Source organism: Rhincodon typus, chromosome 6, assembly GCF_021869965.1.
Source record: "Rhincodon typus isolate 14 chromosome 6, sRhiTyp1.1, whole genome shotgun sequence".
NCBI lineage: Eukaryota > Metazoa > Chordata > Chondrichthyes > Orectolobiformes > Rhincodontidae > Rhincodon > Rhincodon typus.
Window position 1 is genome coordinate 25,916,606 of NC_063337.1, and position 20,161 is coordinate 25,936,766.

General features: G+C 41.5%; 1 long non-coding RNA gene across 2 annotated transcripts in view; it reads right to left on the minus strand.

Moving 5' to 3' along the window:
• Positions 1-20,161, minus strand: part of LOC125483363 — a 40,917-nt gene that overhangs the window by 8,667 nt on the left and 12,089 nt on the right. For both annotated transcript variants that reach the window (XR_007262322.1, XR_007262323.1), the window contains exon 2: positions 4,481-4,677. This is a non-coding gene — a long non-coding RNA (uncharacterized LOC125483363). The remainder of the gene's footprint in view (positions 1-4,480; positions 4,678-20,161) is intronic.

The following is a 20,161-nucleotide window of genomic DNA, read 5'->3' on the forward strand; positions in this document are numbered from 1 at the left end:
CTGGCTCCATCCCCGCCTCTTCGACCTGTTTGTTTCCTCTCCACCTATCCTCTCCTCTATCCCTCTTCTTTCCGCCTCCCACTCTCTCCCTATTTATTTCAGAACCCCCTTCCCCTCACCCTTTTCTGATGAAGGGTCTCGGCCCGAAACGTCAGCCTTTCTGCTCCTATGATGCTGCTTGGCCTGCTGTGTTCATCCAGCCCTGCACCTTGTTGTCTCGGATGCTGCAATCTTTTGCCGTTTAAATAATAATCTGACCTACTATTTTTGCTTCCAAAGTTGATGACTTCACATTTACCAACATTGTAGTCCATCTGCCAGACCCTTGCCCAATCACTTAACCTATCTAAATATCTCTGTAGACTCTCCACATCTTCTGCACTATTTGCCTTCCCACTCAATTTAGTTTCATCAGCAAACTTAGATACATTACACTTGGTGTCCTCTTCCATATCATTTATAAATATCATGAACAGTTGCAGACCCAACACCGACCCCTGCGGCACTACATTCAACACTGATCTCCAACCAGAGAAACATTTATCCCAACTGTCTGCCTTCTATTGTTTGACCAGTCCTCTATCCATGCTAATACATTCCCTGCAACTCCATGCATCCATCATATGGATGAGTCTTTTATGCGGTACCTTATCAAATGCCTTCTGGAAATCCAAGTACACAACATCCACCTGTTACCCTCTATCCACCGCGATTGTCATATCCTCAAAGAACTCTAGTAAGTTTGTCAAACATGACCTTCCCTTCCTGAATCCATGCTGTGTCTGCCTGATGGAACCCTTTCCATCCAGATGTCTCGCTATTTCTTCCTTAATGACAGCCTCAAGCATTTTACCGACTACAGACGTTAAGTTAACTGACCTGCAGTTACCTGCCTTTTGCCTACATCCTTTTTTAAACAGCGGCGTGACATTCACTGTCTTCCAGTCTGCTGGGATCTGCCCAGAGTCCAGCAAATTTTGGTAAATTACCACTAACGCATTTACTATAACTTCCGCCATTTCTTTCAGCACCCTGGGATGCATTCCATCAGGACCAGGGATCTTATCTACCTTTAGACCTTCTAGTTTACTCAGCACTACCCTTTTATTGATAACAATTAAATTGAGGTCCTCACCTCCCATTGTATCCTTAACATCATTCTTTGGCATGTGAGGCACATCTTCCAGTGTGAAGACTCACACAAAATAGTCATTCAAGGCCTCGGCCATTTCAGTATTACTCAATATTAATTCCCCCTTCTCATCCTCCAAGGGAGCTACGTCCACTTTAGCGACCCTTTTCCGTTTTATATATTTATAAAAAACTTTTCCTATCTGTTTTTATATTCTGCGCTAGTTTGCATTCATAATCTATCTTTCCTTTCTTTTTTGCTTGCCTCATGGTTCTTTGTTGCTTTTAAAAGTTTGCCAATCTTCCTGTTTCCCACTACTCTTGGTGACTTTGTAAGCCTGAGCTTTTAATTGGATGCCTTCCTTTATTTCTTTAGTTACCCAAGGCTGGCTCTTCCTACCCTTGCCATCCTTGTTTTTGACTGGAATATACTTTTTCTGAGCACTGTGAAAAATCTCTTTAAAAATCTTCCATTGTTCCTCAACTGTTCCACCATACAAACTTGTGTCCCCAGTCTAGCTTAGCCAACTCCTTCCTCATCCCATTGTAGTCTTCCTTGTTTAAGCATAAATCCCTGGTTTTAGATGGTATTATTTCACCCTCCATTTGAATCCGAAATTCGATTATACTGTGATCACTCTTCCCGAGAGGATCCATTACTACGAGACCATTTATTTTACCTGTCTCATTACACAGGAGCAGATCTAAGATTGCACGTTCCCTTGTAGGTTTGGTAACATGCTGTTCAAGAAAGTTATCACGGATGTGTTCTATGAACTCCTCTTCGCGGTTGCCTCTACTGACTTGACTCGTCCAATCAATGTGCAAGTTAAAGTGCCCCATGACTACTGCCGTTCCATTCTTACATGCATCAGATATTTCTTAATTTATCGCCTGTGCGACTGTAGCATTACTACTGGGCGGCCTATAGACTACTCCCACCAGTGACTTCTTCCCCTTACTATCCCTAATCTCCACACAGATGGATTCAACGTTTTGCTCCTTAGATCCTATATCATCTCTCACTATTGCCCTGATCTCATTCTTAATTAAGAGAGCAGCCCCACCTCCCTTACCTTCCTGCCTATTCTTCCAAATTACCCGAAACCCTTGGATATTTAGTTCCCAGTCATCACCATCTTGCAACCACGTTTCCGTGACAGCAACCAAATCATAACCCTTCGTACTGATTTGCACAAGTTCATCGACTTTGTTTCAAATACTATGGGCATTCAAATAAGGTGCCCTTACACTCATTGTCCCTTTAGAATCTAGTAATCTTCTTGTCTTTTGCATTTGATTCTGTTCTCCAATTTTACTTTACTCTTTTCCAGCTTTTGCTCTGGTCTCTGCATTGCTTCCTTCTGCATTTCTGCACGGACTCCCATCCTCCTGCCATTTTAGTCTGTCCTTCCTCACAATCTCCCTGCTCATTGCATCAACCTTTACACCAACTGCTCCATCCTCTGACCTAATGCACTGGTTCCCATACCCCTACCAACCTAGTTTAAAGCCTCCCCAACAGCTCTAGCAAACCTGTCTGCAAGGATATTGGTCCCTCTCGAGTCCAGGTGAACCCAATCGTCCACAAGTCTGAACTCCTGCCCCCTGCACCAACTCTCCAGCCATGCATTCATCTGCCATATCTTCCTATTCTCGCCCTCATTAGCGTGTGATACAGGTAGCAATCCAGAGATTACTACCCTTGAGGTCCTGCTTTTTAGCTTCCTTCCTAGCTACCTATATTCACTTTTCAGGACGTCATCCTTTTTCCTAGCTATGTCATTGGTACTGATGTGTACCACGACTCTGGCTGCTCACCCTCCCTCTTAAGAATGCCATAGACTCGATCAGAGACATCCCTGACCCTGGCACCCAGGAGGCAACACACCATCTGGGAGTTTCATTCTCGTCCATAGAATCTCCTGTTTGTTCCCCTAACCAATGATTCTCCTATCACTATCGCTCTCCTCTTCTCCCCCTTCCCTTCTGAGCCACAAAGCCAGACTCAGTGCCGAAGACTTGGCTGCTGTGGCTTTCCCTGGTAGGTTGTCCTCCCCAAAAGAATCCAAAGCGGTATACTTATTATTGAGGGGAACGGCCACAGGGGATCCCTGCACTGTCTGCCTATTCCCTTTCCCTCTCCTGACAGTCACCCAGCTACCTTCATCCTGTATCCTAGGTGTGACAACCTCCCTGTAACTCCTCTCTATCAACCCCTCAGCCTCTCGAATGATGTGGAGTTCATCCAGCTCCAGTTCCCTAACGCGGTCTGTGAGGAGCTGAAGCTGGGCGTACATCTCACAGGTGAAGTCAGCAGGGACACTGGTAGTGGCCCTGACCTCCCACATCCTGCAAGAGGAGCATACAACCGCTCAAGCCTCCATCCCCACTGCTGTAATAGGTAGGAACAATGGAAATCGAAAAAATATCTTACCTGATCCTCACCACAGCCTCCTCTCACCGAAGTCTCCCAAAACCTTTATCAGTTAGTTAATCTCTGATTTAAGTTACTTTATGTAGTTATGGAGTGTCTTTGTTCTAAATCTCAGGCAGATTTTCTAACAGCCAATTAGATCACAGCTCTCCTGTGACATTGCTTTTTCAGTTGGGTTAATCATAGAGTCATAAAGCTGTACAGCACGGAAACAGACCCTTCGGTCCAATTCATCCACACCAACCACATATCCTAAATTAATCTAGTCCAGTTCGCTCCTTTACCTTCCCAGGGTGCCCTCCGGCTCACTCCCTCTCAGCTCCACTGCTGCAATTTCTTCAGGAAACCATCAATGTTAATCTGTGTTCTATCTGTTCAACATTCCGAAGTTTGGGAAATATGATCCCAATACAGCTGGCAGTGACCAATGAATACCGCATGAAAAATACTTTCAGTAACTCTGAACTTTCAGCTTTCTGTTATCTCAAAAGTATAATATGCGAAGGGGATGAAGATTCAGCCACTGACTTAAGTGCTCTTCAAAATAATGGTTTATGTTTTAGCTTTAACAGCATAACTCAACGGACAATTATGCAAGCTAGATTCAACTTAAGTTAACTGTATTGAAGCTCCCCAAATTAGACAGAAATACTTTTTTTTGGTGTTTGCCTCATTGTTTTAGTCTTCTTCTTACACCTGCAATCAACCACAGCTTAGGACAAAGATTTCTCTAACATAGAACCATACATATGCTTTCAAAATCTTATAAACACACCTATCATATCAGTATACATTGTAAGGTGCTGTTCCAAGACAGAGAATGATGACACACCAATGTATAACATATAATTTCATGACTCATAATTTTTGCTTTCAAAGTGGACAATAAAGTAGTGGTTGCCAAGCATTTACCTGTTTGATGTCATGTCTGGTTTCCCATATCAATGGAGTGAAAGATTGGTGAAACATATTGCAGGTTGCCAAACATTATCTGGAAGCTGAGATAGTAGGAACTGCAGATGCTGGAGAATCCGAGACAACAAGGTGCAGGGCTGGATGAACACAGCAGGCCAAGCAGCATCATAGGAGCAGAGATTATCTGGAAGCTTCTGTGGACAGAAAGCAAAGTTGATGTTATAGATCCAGTGACCCTTCTCTCTCCACAGATGCTGCCAGATCTGCAGAGGTTTTCCAGCATTTTCTGTTTCTGTTTCTGATTTCCAGCATCTGCAGTTCTATTTTTTTATTTAACTGGCCGCTGACTGGTCAAGTTGAAAGTGTATGTTATTGTCAATAAAACAGTCCTCCTGTGCATAGAATGGACAATATAAGTTTACAATGCACATCAAAAGAAAAATTTAACTCCTGTACATTTTCCTTCCTTTTAGCTTACATGGTATATAAATTGGGCATCATTATTATACTGTTCAGGCTGTGAAAAGTTCAAATCCTACCTCTGGGCAGAGCAAAGAGCAAATCAGTATCAATCAGAACCAACAAAAAGCAGCAGTCAGTCTCAACGATGGCACTGCAGGACGTATACAAATCTCAGACAGCCAGGACAATTACAGACAACTGTTAAATAGCAGCATTGAGCGAAATAGTTTGGAATTCAGATTGAATAGTGTTTCAGCCCCAACAGAAATATTGTGACCAACTCCATGCTGGGATAACAAGGTGTAGAGCTGGATGAACACAGCAGGCCAAGCAGCATCAGAGGAGCAGGAAGGCTGACGTTTCGGGCCTAGACCCTTCTTCAGAAAATGCTGGATTTGTTACCCTTGCATCATTCCCTTGAAAATAATTTTTCTATTCTCACTGTATTTATCAATGTCAGATTGGGTATGTTTTTATGTTTCAACACTGCATTCTTCGATGCGTCATTCTGGGATTAATTTTATATCTTATCATTTCTGGTGCCTGGTGTTGTCCGTGAAGGAGTGACCAATTGTTTAAATATCACTCTCCAATACTGGAAGAATGATGGATTAATTCTGCACATCACAGACTCTCACAAAATATGGCAGCATGAAAAGATTTCACTGTGCATGGAATGAGGTGAGCAGCACTTGAGTGAACGTGTCCTGAAACATGTTGCAACCAGTTGACAACACCAGCCCCATCAGTGTATATTATTGGCCATTTTGGTGATCAAAATAATTACTCCGTATTGTTCATGATCTAAAAAGTAATCACACGAGCTCTGCTTTATCATATTACAACACTTGTACACTGTTAATCTTTTTATTGCAAAAATATACTTCATTCGTTAAAAATTTATAGGTACATGCAGAAAGGTTCTCACTTTGCAGTACAGAATCATTCCGGCAAGGAAAAAGAAATGCAATAACACATTGGAATTTTACTTCCTACAGAGCTAACATGGAGATGCAAATAACAACAGCATTTCTAACTCATGCAGGAAGGAAATATTTACACTTTGAGACAACGATGGAGGCTGACAACCGAATGGATCTCAGTATACTCCACCAAAGTTCAGTGAGTCCTTCAGCCCAGTCTTGGACCTTGGAATGTGCCAGTTTACAACACTCGGTCAAGATCAACTCTTTATACAGGAAGACTGCAGGTTTTGGGCAGACCAAAAAACATGCTTCACTGAGGTGATGGTCTTCCTGCTGCAGTCAATGTTTGTTTCAGTGTGCATCCCAGGGAACAGCCCGTCAAGCACATGACAGAGCTGCCTGGGACAAACCTTAGCAAAATCCAGCTACTTGTCCTCCAAATGACACTTGGTTTCATTGCCTGAGTCCTTAGCAGCTCATTTGTATAGAAGCACCAATCACTTAGTCTTGCTGTACTTGGTAATCTCTTGCTTTTATGCCACAACTGCATTCTGTAAAAGCTTTACCCATATAGAGCAAATGTTCCCTAATTCTCCTTTTTTTTCAGACTTGATTGCTATGCCTTTTATGTGTACTTTGCCAAGGTGTAACAATTGCTCCTAACTTCTGTATTTTTCAACTTCCTAAATCCACTGACCTCCCACATACACAAAATGACTTTTTAGTAGGAATGGCATTCTGCTTGGGAATACTTCTTACCCTTGTTGATAAGGCAGAAGAGCACAACTTAGAAAATCGAGCAGACAGCTTGGCCCAGGATCAGTAGCCCATGTAAGTCACAAAATCCACAGCATTTCTGGAGTACAGAACATCTCTGCTTTTCACAAATACATTTGTCAATGACAGCATCAGAAGGAGTGACTGCTGCATAGTCCTAGTGGAGATGAAGTCCCATTTTCATGTCGAGAATGCCTTCTATTGTATTGTATGGCATTACCATTGCGCAAAATGGGATTTTGAACAGAGCCACTAATTCAAGTCCGGGCATCTGTGTGCCATCATCAGCAGCAAAATTGTACTCTAACATAAACCTCATGGCCTACAGTATCTCCCACTTTACCATTACCAAGAGGCATCGTTCAAGGAAGACTGAAGGAAGACATGCTTGGACCAACACCAGACGTATCTAACAATGAGGTGTCCACTTAGTAAAGCTACAAAACAGAATTATTTGCATGTCAAACAGCATAAACAGCAAGTGATTGGTAAGGCAAAGCAATTCTACAACCAACAAATCAGATCTAAGCCCTGCAGTCCTGCCACATACAGTCTTAAAGGATGCTAGACAATTAAACTGGAGGAGGCTCCATAGAGATCCCAATCATCAAAGACTGGGGAGGTCAGTGCAAAAGATAGGGCTGAACAATTTATGAACAATTTCAGCCAGAAGTAAATAACCCTCCTTGGCCTGTGTTCTACACTGGAGAGTTACTAGACTCCAGTCAGAACTAAAGAACATACAAATTTGTCTGCTGCAAACCAACAGGGAAACTTTATTCCGAAACAGTTGCTCTCTGAAAGAACCTAAAATATGTCTGACCAAGCCCACAAACCTGGCTGATGATTCACCAGTCACACTGACCAGTGCTCATGTGACTCACCTCTTAAAAGGACACTGTCCCAACATAACATACCCAAACTACAATAAATAGCAGCCTCCTCCAGAGACCCAATATCACAGATGACAGTCTTCAGCTAATTCAATTCATTCCACATGATATCAAGAAATAGCTCATGGCACTGGATAATGCAAAGGCAATGGGCTCTGACAACATTTCAGCAATAGTACAGAAGACTTGTGCTCCAGAACTTGACTTACCCCTAATCAACCGGTTCCAAAATAGATACCACCCTAGCATCTAACATAAAAGGTGTGAAATTGTCCAGGTAGGTCCTGAACATACATAGCAGAACAAATCCAAACTGGCTAATTACTGCCCCATCAGTCTAGTCTAAAGTGCTGAAAGGGATCATAAACAGTATTAGCAAGAAGCATTTGCTTGGTTCAAGAATGTATTATGGAATACTTCCTGTTTGCCTATATGAATGCAGCTTGTCATTAATCAGGACAAAGCAGCTCCCTTGATTGGCATCACACCCATAAACATTCACCTCTTGCGCCACTGCTGCACAGTAGCAGCAGCATGGATGACCTACATGATACATTTCAGAAACTTTCACTACATCTTTCAAACCCCCGACCATCCAGAAGGCAAGGGAACAGTACTACCTGCAAAATTCCATCCAAGCCATTGATCCTCTGAACCTAGAAATATACTTTCCTCAATGTCACTGGGTCAAAGTTGCTGGAACTCCCTCCATAATTGTCTATCTACACTAAATGGCTTGCTGTGGTTCAACAAGGCAGTCCACTACCTTGAAAGTGTTAGATGGGATGCCAGTCAAGGTGGCTGCTTTGTCCTGGGTGGTGTCAAGCTTCTTGGGTGTTGCTGGAGTGCACCCACCCAGACAACCCAGATCACATTCCTGACTTGCACTTGTAGACATTTATATCTGCTGCCTTATCCTTCTAGTTGAAAATTCAAGGCCTTTGCTGTTTTTGGACTTGCTGAAAGAAGTATTTTAACTAAAACAATTATACGGTGATTAGAAATTTTACATCTTTTCCAACATTTAGACCAGTTCAAGAATTTTGGAAGAGACAATATTTTTATTGAAGACTGCAGTATCATTTCTAATTAAGGAAAGTTAATGACTTACATCTAAATGTGTTATAAAAGAGTACCAACTACAGAAGTACCAGAATAATAGGGGATAAACACTTTGAATAATGTGACCACAATTTGTCATTCTTTGTTCTTCTCTAATCTTTGATCCAACTTGAATAACAATGACGATTGCAACAAAAACTACAATTAGTGTGGTTACTACTTTGTCACCCTTTGTCTCATGGCCACCTTTTAACTGCTTCTGTGACCAACTTATAAAAGGTTACAACCTGTTCCAAGATTCAAAACCTGATATTTCACAGCTCAATGCCAATATCATATCTTTCATCTATTTTGTTTTAAATAGTCAGTTCACATACTTCATACTTCAAGCTTGCCATCTTGCTAGTTAGGTAAATAAACAAATGCTTCAAGCATTAGAATCATCACTACAAGAATTCCTACATGGAGCTCCAATTTACTGCTTCACTGACATTTTCAGCTGTTGATAGATGAGATGGGCCACTTGTATATTAAAGATAACTATATAGTATACAGAGATAGTAGGAACTGCAGATGCTGGAGAATCCGAGACAACAAGGTGCAGGGCTGGATGAACACAGCAGGCCAAGCAGCATCATAGGAGCAGAGAGGCTGACGTTTCGGGCCTTTTGCATCGGTTCTTGTACTTTAGTTGGCATTATAAAGGCTGCATTTATTGCCTATTTTTCATTATCCTGTGAAGGTGGTGGCAGGCTACCTTCTTAAATTCCTGGTAGTGTTTTATTGTGATGATGCTCCCACAATGTGGAGCAATGTTAGGTTTAAAAAAAGCAGGCCTTCAAGTCAGCAATTCAGTATTTGTTTGATCAAGTAAGGATGTTGCGCATCTTTGTCAGTTGCATTGCAACCATAGATGAAATACTCACCACCCACACAGATAAGTGCATACAGAACAATACTCAAGAAGCTTAACACTATTCAAGGCCAAGTTATTGACTCGTTTAATACTCCTAACACTGGACTTTATAGCAGAACACCTACGCTCGGTTCGCAATAAACAACTGCACCTCCCAGTCGCGAACCATTTCAACTCTCCCTCCCATTCCTCAGACGACATGTCCATCCTGGGCCTCCTGCAGTGCCACAACGATGCCACCCGAAGGTCGCAGGAACAGCAACTCATATTCCGCTTGGGAACCCTGCAGCCCAATGGTATCAACGTGGATTTCACAAGCTTCAAAATCTCCCCTCCCACTACCGCATCCCAAAACCAGTCCAGCTCGTCCCCGCCTCCCTAACCTGTTCTTCCTCCCACCTATCCCCTCCTCCCACCTCAAGCCGCACCCCCATCTCCTACCTACTAACCTCATCCCTCCCCCTTGACCTGTCTGTCCTCCCTGGACTGACCTATCCCCTCCCTAACTCCCCACCTACACTCACCTTTACTGGCTCCATCCCCGCCTCTTCGACCTGTCTGTTTCCTCTCCACCTATCCATCTTCTATCCGCCTCCCCTTCTCTCCCTATTTATTTCAGAACCCCTTTCCCCTCCCCCATTTCTGATGAAGGGTCTAGGCCCGAAACGTCAGCCTTTCTGCTCCTATGATGCTGCTTGGCCTGCTGTGTTCATCCAGTTCTGCACCTTGTTGTCTCAGATTCTCCAGAATCTGCAGTTCCTACTATCTCGGACTTTATATCAATCCCTTCAGCACTATCATTGTGATTTGTGTATAATGTATGCGTTCACCAAACTTACACTGGCAACATCTTCCTCTTGCTGACATTACAATTATTTGTAAGATAACCTCAAATGAAATAACACTTTGACTTAGGCATATATTATCTTTCTTTCATTACTAACCAGTCATCTGATAATTACAGCACAGAAGAAGATGTTTCAGTCCATCAAGTCCACAATGACCTTAAGACCATAAGACGTCGGAGCAGAAGTAGGCCATTCAGCCAATTGAGTCTGCTTTGCCATTCAATGTGATCATGGTGGATAATCCTCAAGTGCACTTTGCTGCATTTTCCCCATAACACTTGATTCCTTAAAAATCTGTCTATCTCAGCCTTGAAAATACATAATGACCCAGCCTCAACAGCCCTCTGTGTTATAGAATTTCACATTTTCACAACTTTCTAAGAGAAGAAATTCCTCCTCATTTTCTGTCTTAAATATGTGACACCTCATTCTGAGATTATACTCTCTGGTCTTAGATTCTTCTATAAGGGGAAACAACCTTTCAATGTCTACCCTGTCAAGTCCACTAAGAATTTTGTATGTTTCAAAAGTTCACCTCACATTCTTCTATATTACAACAAGTACAGGTCCAATCTACTCAAGCTCTCTTCATAAAACAGTCCCTCCATACCTAGTAGCAATCTAATGCTAGGCTGTGGTCTGCCTAGTGCATTGTATAATTTTAGCAAATCCTCTTTACCTTTTTCTTCCATTCCCTTTGAAATAAAGGCCAGCATTTAATTTTCCTTCCCTAATACCTGCTAAATGTGGATGTTAGCTTTTTGGGATTCATGTTGAGGACCACCAAATCCTTGTGTTTCAGAACTTTCTGCAGTCTTTCTCCATTTAAATAATATTCAGCTATCCTATTTTTCCTACCAAAGTACATAACCTCACACTTCCCTACATTGTATTCCACCTGCCAAGTTTGCGCCCACTTAACCTAACTGCATCCCTCAGCAGACTCTTTCTGTCACCAACTCTATCCTTGGGCAACTGTCTGTGTGGAGTTTGCACATTCTCCCAGTGTCTGCATGGGTTTCTTCCAGGTGCTCCGGTTTCTTCCCACAGTCCAAAGATGTGCAGGCTAGGTGGATTGGCCATGCTAACTTGCTCATAATGTTCAAGGATGTATAGATTAGGTGGGTTATAGGGAGATGGATCTGGGCGGGATGCTCTGAGGATCGGTGTGGACTTGTTGGGCCAAAGGGCCTGTTTCCACACAGTAGGGATTCTATGATCTATGAACACCACTTATTTTTGTGTCCGTAAACCTGGCTATAGTATACTTACTTCCCTCATTCAAGTCGATAATTTATGTTGTAAGTAATTGTGGACGTAGCTTTGATACCTAAGGCACATCACAGGTTACTATCCAGAAGATATCTCCCTTATCCCATTTGACTGACTTCTATTAGTCAACCAGTCCTCTGTCCATGCTAATATACTAATTCCAACATCGTGGGCTCTTATCTTAAGTAACTTAATATGTGTTACCTTATCAAATGCCTTTTGAAAATCCAAATATTCTACATACACTATTTCTCCTTTATCTGTCCTGTTGTTACCTCCTCCAAGAATTCTAATAACTTTTTTAACATGAATTCTCTGTTATGAAGTCACGGTGACTCCATTTAATCATTTTATGTATTTATAAATGCTCTGCTACTGCATTCTTTATAATAGATTAACAGACGTTATTCTCTGTAGAGAAATTCTGTAAATCTCATTTTCCCACCCCGAATATAAATTTATTTCCCTAATGCCTATCAAGATCCAGACACCATAATGGGAGTTCTATCACTATAAAACCTACAGTGGTTCAAAGGCATGCCGCCGCCGCCGCCACCACCACCACCCCCCTCATCCCACACCTTGTTTCTCCAGGTCTAGTTAATTTTGTTGGAGATGCTCTAGAAATTTATTCCAATGTATAAATGGAGTTTTCACGACACAGTTGCAAGTGTTTCTTAAGATTTGGTTAGAAACTTTACTGACTATATGGTACACTTGCATTTTAAAAATATTTGAAATTAAAGAGCGATGTGTCAATGCATTTTCTGGATGCAATGTCTTGACTGAGTTAGCTGTGGTCCCCTGTGCCTGTCTGGAAGGATTCAGTAAATGTTGAGGGCCATGTTGACCTGTGTTTCTATAGCAATAGCAATTTTAAATCATTCTTGACCAAACTGCAGCATTAACCAATAGCATGCTTTGCAAAAAGCACTTTGTTCTTTCATGGAAATGAAGCAAGGGTGATGTGAGAAAAAAAATTACTTTTTCACACAGTGAATGCACTGTTGGAACCAAGGCACTCAAAAAGGCCTTGGATGGTTATTTGAATAGAAATGGTATGCAAGGATATGGGAAAAAAGCTGGAGATTGACACAATGCAGGCACAATATGCCAAATAGTCTTCTGGTGCACCATAGCAATGCTGCAATTCATCACTTCTGTATGGGACAAGAAGAAATAGTGGTGCCAACTCCATCCCTTCGTTTCACCATCACCTTTATACAGCTCACCTCCCTGTGACTGCACTGGTTACTCAGGAAACAATGGCAAAAAGTGTGGATGAACAGAACACCTTCAGGTGAAGGAGGCCTATGAATGAATTGTGATGCTGTGTGCACGGTATTACAAAGGGTTGTCAAAGCATTATAATGGGGGCTAATATATCAACTCTGCAACAGCAAATGCCAATGACCTCGAAGTCTACCACAGCAATAGTGGCAAGCATACCTATGAAGGTTATGAGATCTAGCAGTTATGGTATTGAATGTAAGGATACATTTAGCACCAACCTTTCATGAAAAGTAATGAAGAACTATCATCAGACTTGCAGCTAAATGACACGTGTGGTATTTTTCCAGATGTCCATTTCTGGTACCTTGTGGTATTTGACACCTTTACCAGTGTGGGGTTCTGGGTCAGTGGTGTTTGAGACAGTCCACTGCCACTAATCCTTCTTTGACTTTGCTTTTCTCTTGGGCCTAACTAGAGAATACTAGCAGATAATACACAATCAGAGAGTATCTGCAGAAGAGGCACTGTTCGTAGAAAACAAGAATGTTTTTTGCATAATAGCAATAAGTACCTTTCGTCAGGTATAATTACTAGGAACTGATGGAGTTTGGACAGATGCATCTGCTCCCTGTAATAACTGGAAAAGGAATTATTTTCTGCACCCACAGGCTGTGTGTGACCGCAGTTGAATAGATGGAACCAATATAACCAGAACTCAACCCCTTCAGAACAATTACCTTACTGACAGTGTGCAACAAAAACTGTGTAAGAGATACATTAAGAGATGTGAGGTTGTTGATATGTTGGACTGGGGTTGTGATGTTTGGTCACTATATGCTGCTAGCTGCGTAGTCTGGATGCAGGTGAATTAAACAGAAATACACTTAGCAGTCTGCAGAATTAGGTGCACACACCTTAGGCATGGCAGTGGTGAAATGATAATGTCACTAGAAATTCAGTGTATGAGACTATTGTCTGAGGGATGTGGATTTGAATCCCACCATGGCAACTGCTGAAATATGAATTCAATAAAAATCTGGAATTAAAAAGCTAGTCCAGTGGTGACAACGTAACCATCATTATAAATAGCCATCAGATTCACTTGTGCCCTATAGGGGAGGAAATCTGCCATCCCTTACCTGGTCTGGCCTAAATGTGACTCCAGACCCAGAGCAAAATAAGTTAACACTTCTTAACTGCCCTCTGAAATGGTCTACACAGTTCCAAGAGAATCAGGGATGGACAATAAATGCTAGCTCAAACAATGACACCTACATCCCATGAATAAATTTTTTTAAAAAATCAACAATGCTGAAGTATGCAGCATGAACAAGGCTGAAAGGGCCAATGTACAAATTTACCAAACTTGGTTAATTTTTTTTAATTCAATCATGTACTATGCACATCAATGGCCAGGTCAGTATTTATTGTTCATCCCTGATTGCCCTTGAGAAGGTGATGGTGAGCTGCCTTCTTGAACCACTGAAATGCATTCGGTGTAAGTATACACGCAATACTAATTGGGATGGCATTCCAGAATTGAACACTGAAGGGACAGCAACATATTTCCAAGTCAGGAAGACAAGTGGCTTGGAGGGGAATGAGCAGGTCAAGGTGTTCCCATGTATTTGATGCCACTGTCCTTTCAGATGGTAGTGGTCATGGGTTTGGAAATTTCTGTCTAAGGAGCCTTGGTGAATTTCTGCAGCACATCTTGTAGATGTTACACACTGCTGCTACTGAGCACCAGTGGTGGAGTGACTGAATATCTGTTGATGTGGTGCCAATCAAGTGGTTTGCTCTATCCTGGGTGGTATCAAACTTCTTGAGTGTTCCTAGAGCTGCATTCATCCAGACAAGCAGTGAATATTCCATCACCCTCCTGACTTGTGCCTTGTAGATGGTGGACAGGCTCAGGGAAGTCAGGAGCTGAGCTCCACACTACTTTTGTGGTCATAGTATTTAAATGGCTAGTCCAGTTCAATTCCTTTTGACACTGCTTAGTATTTCTTGGAGTGAAGGAATTGGAAGTCTCCAGGTGATGCAACTAACATTCTAAGCTGGTTTGTTGGATTTTAGAGCGAGGAGTCTGTTCATCTGGTTTTAATCTTATTCAAGAATGCTTGGAGATCTTCAGAGAAGTTCTGGCACATTCTCTTTGTTGTAGCCCAGTTCTGCTGCTTACTAGATACAGGTGGCCATTTACAGATTCATAATGCTGGAAAAATGTTACTAAGCTATTGGTGAGAATTACAGTGATGTAAATTAAAACGTTAATTCAAGAGGGAAGCAATGATTATGACTTGCTATTTGTGTTTTATGGTGTTGTTGAAGAATACATGCTGGCCAATGGCTATTGAGAGGATGCACAGAAATTCTGTGGAGTTTCAGTTGTTTACATCTACTTGATATAAGATTTACACTAATACAGGCACAGGAGACATGCAAATAGCCAGTCCCAGGAGACATCCATGTATTTCCCTCTAGAGTCCAGAGATAGCTGCACAGTAAAAACTGTTAAAGTTTGGGACATCTGAGGGACTGGCGTCCTTCACCTGCAGGTGCCTAATTTTCAAACTGGTCAAATTTCCTGCAATTGGGAGCATCTCCTACAACTTTCCTGCTCTTTATCTCTCTCTTTCTGTAGGGATTGTGCCTAATTCTGAAGCCCTAACAACAGCGTTATTGTTCATTGGGTTTCTCTATTCGTTTACATCTTGGAATGTTTTTCCATTGAGGGAGGGATACCCTGATGCTGGGACCTGTGGCTGTGGCAGTCTCCACAAGGTGCTTTGGTTCTAGAATGCCTGAGGGATCCCAACCAAAATGGCAGAACATTCAGCACCCGTATAAATGTGGAGCCATTGGGAGCAGAAACAGGTCTTTCACTTCCTTAAGCCGATTCCACCATTTGGACCATGGCTGATCTGATTGTGGCCTTAACTTCTACTCAATTTCTGTTCCCAAGTCCCATGCTCTCAACTACCCCATATATCTGTGAATCCCTTGTCAATTAAGAATCTAACTATGCCCCAAAAATGGTCAATGATCCTGTGCCCACTACACTCTGGGGAAGAAAATTTCAAAGAATAATGACCCTCTGAGAAAAAAAAAATTCTCCTCATCTCCATTTTATATAAGTGACTCCTTACTTTTAAATTGTAGTCAAGTCTCTCAAATTAGGGAAATCATTACAAACACCCACAGTGTCAGGTTTCCTCTGGATCTTACATGTTCCAATAAGAACACCTCTCATTCTTCTAAACTCCAATGGACACAAGCCCAATCTATCAAATTTGTTTTCATAAGCAACCCTTTCATCACAGGAATCAGTTGAGTGAACCTTCTCTCCATTCCTTTTTGTGCAATTAAGCCCTTTCCTTAGCAGGGAAACACAAAACTGTACACAGTACACTGGATGTGTTCTCACCAAAATTCTATACAATTGCAGGAATAAATGATAACATTCCATTGTCTTCCTAATTACTTGTTGCAATTACAGACTAATTCATGAAGCAGGACACCCAAATCCCTCTGTACCACAGAGTTCTACAAACTCTACAAATTTAAATAATATGCTTCTTTTCTTCTTAGCAAAGTGAACAAGTTCACATATTCCCATTATATTCCATCCGTCAAATTTTTGCCCACTCACTTAACCTATCTCTGTCCCTTTTGCAGAATCCTTTGTCCTACTTCACAACTTACTTTCCTCCATATTTTTGTATCATCAGCATTTAAGCATAAGTTTTGCCCTTTCATTAATGACATTGATATTAGTTGTCAATGGTTGATGCCCCAGCAATGATAACAATGGCACTCCACTGTTTACATCTTGCCAACTTGAAAATGCTCATGTGTCCCTACTGTTTGTCTCCTGTTAGCTAACCAACCTTAGATTCTTGTGAAGTATTCTCTCTAAGCCAGGAATCCTTATTTTGTGAATAACCTTTGACAAGGCACCTTATCAAATGTCTTTTGGAAAACCAAGTGGACCTCATCTATAGATTTCACTTAATCTACAGGGCTGTTGATTTCTCAAAAATGTCAAATAAATTAGTGAAACACAATTTCCTTTTTGCAAAAACCCATTCTGAATCTGCTGATTGTATTGAGATTTTCTCAGTGCCTCTTTAATGCAGATTCTAGGAATTTCCCAATGACAGTTGGTAAGCTATCTAGCTGTAGTTCCTGCCTCTTGTCTCATCCTTAGCTGAATAGAGCAGTTACATTCACTATTTTCCAATAGGGTGGGATATTTCCAGACTGAGGGAACTTTGAAAAATTAAAACCAGTACATCTAGTTTCTCAGCAGCCACTTTCTTTTCAGACCATACAGTGCAGTCCATTAAGTCCTCGTTCCAACAATTTTTTCAGTACTCTTTCCTCATGATTGTGATTGCTTTCTATTCCTCCCTTTCACTCCTTGACCCCAAGTTCCTGTACCATAGCTGCTAATTGTTGCAGTGCTGTGGGCTGTGTAGGGGACTCCTGGCAGCTCATCAGAATCTGCCATCTTGGTGGAGAGAGTTATAATCCTCCTACTGTAGATTTACCTTTTCATGTTGTCTAAACCCATGCACGTCTTAAGTTCGATTTTGAGTTCTTGGCTTGTCTGCTGCATTTGTTTCTCAGAATTTGACTGAAATTGCCTTCTAGTATAAAGATTTTCGTAATCTCCATCCATGATCCGGTTCTCTGTTCCCAAGGGCCTGCATCTTGTGGCAAAACTGTCAATGTTCACTATTATATCAACTGAAATTGTCATCTAATTGAAAACAATTTCTACCTTCCACATGTACCAGTTAACATTGACATGAAAGCTGGTGAAGGTGCTTCTTAGCTTATGCACAGGCTATGCTGTTAAAGTGTCTGCAGATGGAAATCTTTTGAAATTTCTTGGATTGATATGAACTTCTATCCTGCAAGTTTTTCTTGCTATTGACACCCTTGAAAATGTTTGGCTTTAATGAATTAGGTTTAGAATGTTGCACTAAGTCAGAATCAGGTCTAAACATCATCACTGGTTTTGAACAACTAATTTCATATAATGATGTCCATTATATCAGTTACCTTATGCAACGATTTCTTTTTACAACAGAATTGATATTGAAGTTTCAGTGGCCATCTTAATCCATGGATTTGTCACAATATTAACTGTTTCTCCTTAAAATCATTAAAGGATGAAGGATGATGAATGAATTTTCTTCTTGACTTGCTGTCTGTGAGCATTCTGTAATGCAATGCAATCATGTTTGATTGACATCAGTGTTGCTGGATAATGGAAATAATCAATAATTGCTATTTGAAATCAAATCAATGTCAGGAAAAGTGAAATTCATACCAAATGGATCACTATGTCTTAGTCGAAGTTTTTTATTGACTCAATCTTGAGCACCATCACTTCCACACTCTCTATTCCATATTGGCAAAGACCATTTTAAATCAGAAAAATGTGGTGAAAGATCCCATAAATTAATAGCCTTCAGATTAAAACTTTTCTGCTTGTGTCCTTCCACAATATTGAACATTTCTCAGTACTGCTTCCACAGTTTTGTTGCTACTGCTCTTGGCTGTGGAGATAATGATGGTGACTCCTTTTCTCCACTTGATCTCCAATCTCCCAACTCCAATCCCCTTTTCCCTTGCAATTCTTTAATTCTACTCCCTCCAACTTTAGAAAAATCTGCTGAAAAACTGTGTTTGTCCCTTACCCGATTTCAGCCACAACCCCCAATTTTAGCAAGCTCTGTTTTCAGAGTTGCTCTCAAATGCAGAAATTTGCTACCGAATGCTGAAACATATTAGATTATTAGGGGGCTTGACAGGGTAAATGTGGAAAGTTGTTTCTCTTTGTAGGAGAGTCTAGGACCAGAAGGCATAATCTCAGTGTCAGGGTTCACCCATTTAAGACAGAGATGAAGAAGTTTTTTTCTCTCTCAAGGGGTAGTGAAATTGATAGAATTCTTTAGCACACAGGGCTGTCAAGGCTCAGGTATTAAATCTTTTCAATACTGAAATAGACAGATTTCTAATCAGTAAGAGAATCAAGGGTAATGGGGATAAGGCAGGTGTAGTGATTGGAACCACTGTCAGGTGGATCTCATTACCTATCAGATTCTTGATTGGAGTTGTTAACCTGGGCCGATCAGGGAGCTCTGGATGATAATTTTAAACAGAATATTCAGAAGGTCTCCTCAACCTATAGACTGGCTTTGAACTGGCTGGTCACAGCCCATGTACAGTGCACATGTGAATAAAGGGTGGCTTTGTGATGGGATACTGGACTCTATGCAGTTATTTCAGAGGGGACAAGTGAAAACAGTATGTGCCTGAAGAAAATTTGCTTGCAACAGTCATCTTTAGTTGGGGCAAGCTTTTCTGGCATCATGCCTTTATTTGGGAAGCTTGAATCATTCAATCCTGCCGTCAAAGACTGGGGCCAGTATGTGGAATGAATGCAATACTTTTTCTGGGCAAATGATATTGGGGAAGATGAAAAGCAATGAGTATTCCTTCCGACAGCTTGTAGACCTGAAGCATTTTTTGTTATTAGCGGCATAACTTTCCCTGAGGCACCAGAGACTAAAGCCTTTCAAGAGTTGATGGATTTAATTAAGGAATATTACAACCCCAAGCCTCCTCCAATTCTGAAACACTACCAGTTTTATTTGGCTGTTCTAGAACCAGGGGAATCCATATTGGGATTTTTGATGAGATTAAGATGACTGGCAGAGGCATGTGATTCAGGGTTAACCCTGAAAGACTGTTTGTTTGCTATGTGGGATTAATGATGTAACTATGCAAAAAGCACCTACTAATTGAAGCTCAACCAGACTTCAAACAGGCACTACAACTGGTTTTATGATTAGAAAATGGCAGTCGGAGCATGGAGTCTACAAGGCATCCTAATGGAAGTGGACACCCTCGCCTGCTCAAGTGAACTTGAGGAACACCGCTTGAGAGTAGGCAACTACTGATACTTATGCAGGGCACATCCTGAGCAGAGGGACCCCACAATGAAGCCAAGCCTCTGCCGAATGGCTATAAATTTCTTCAGAATGCAGGCCAGTGAGCCATTGTAATTGCTGCCTTTATGGACTTGAGACAGCAAAAGAGTCCTACAAGGCCTGACTTGAGTGAGAGCTCATAGGCTGGTATCCAAGAGAGTACACTTTGTGGAAAGCCCACCTACATGTGGGTTGTAACAGTTAAATTGCTTAGCACCACCCAAATCAGAACCAATTAAAATTAAATCACTCGGAGATAGCAAGAACTGCAGATGCTGG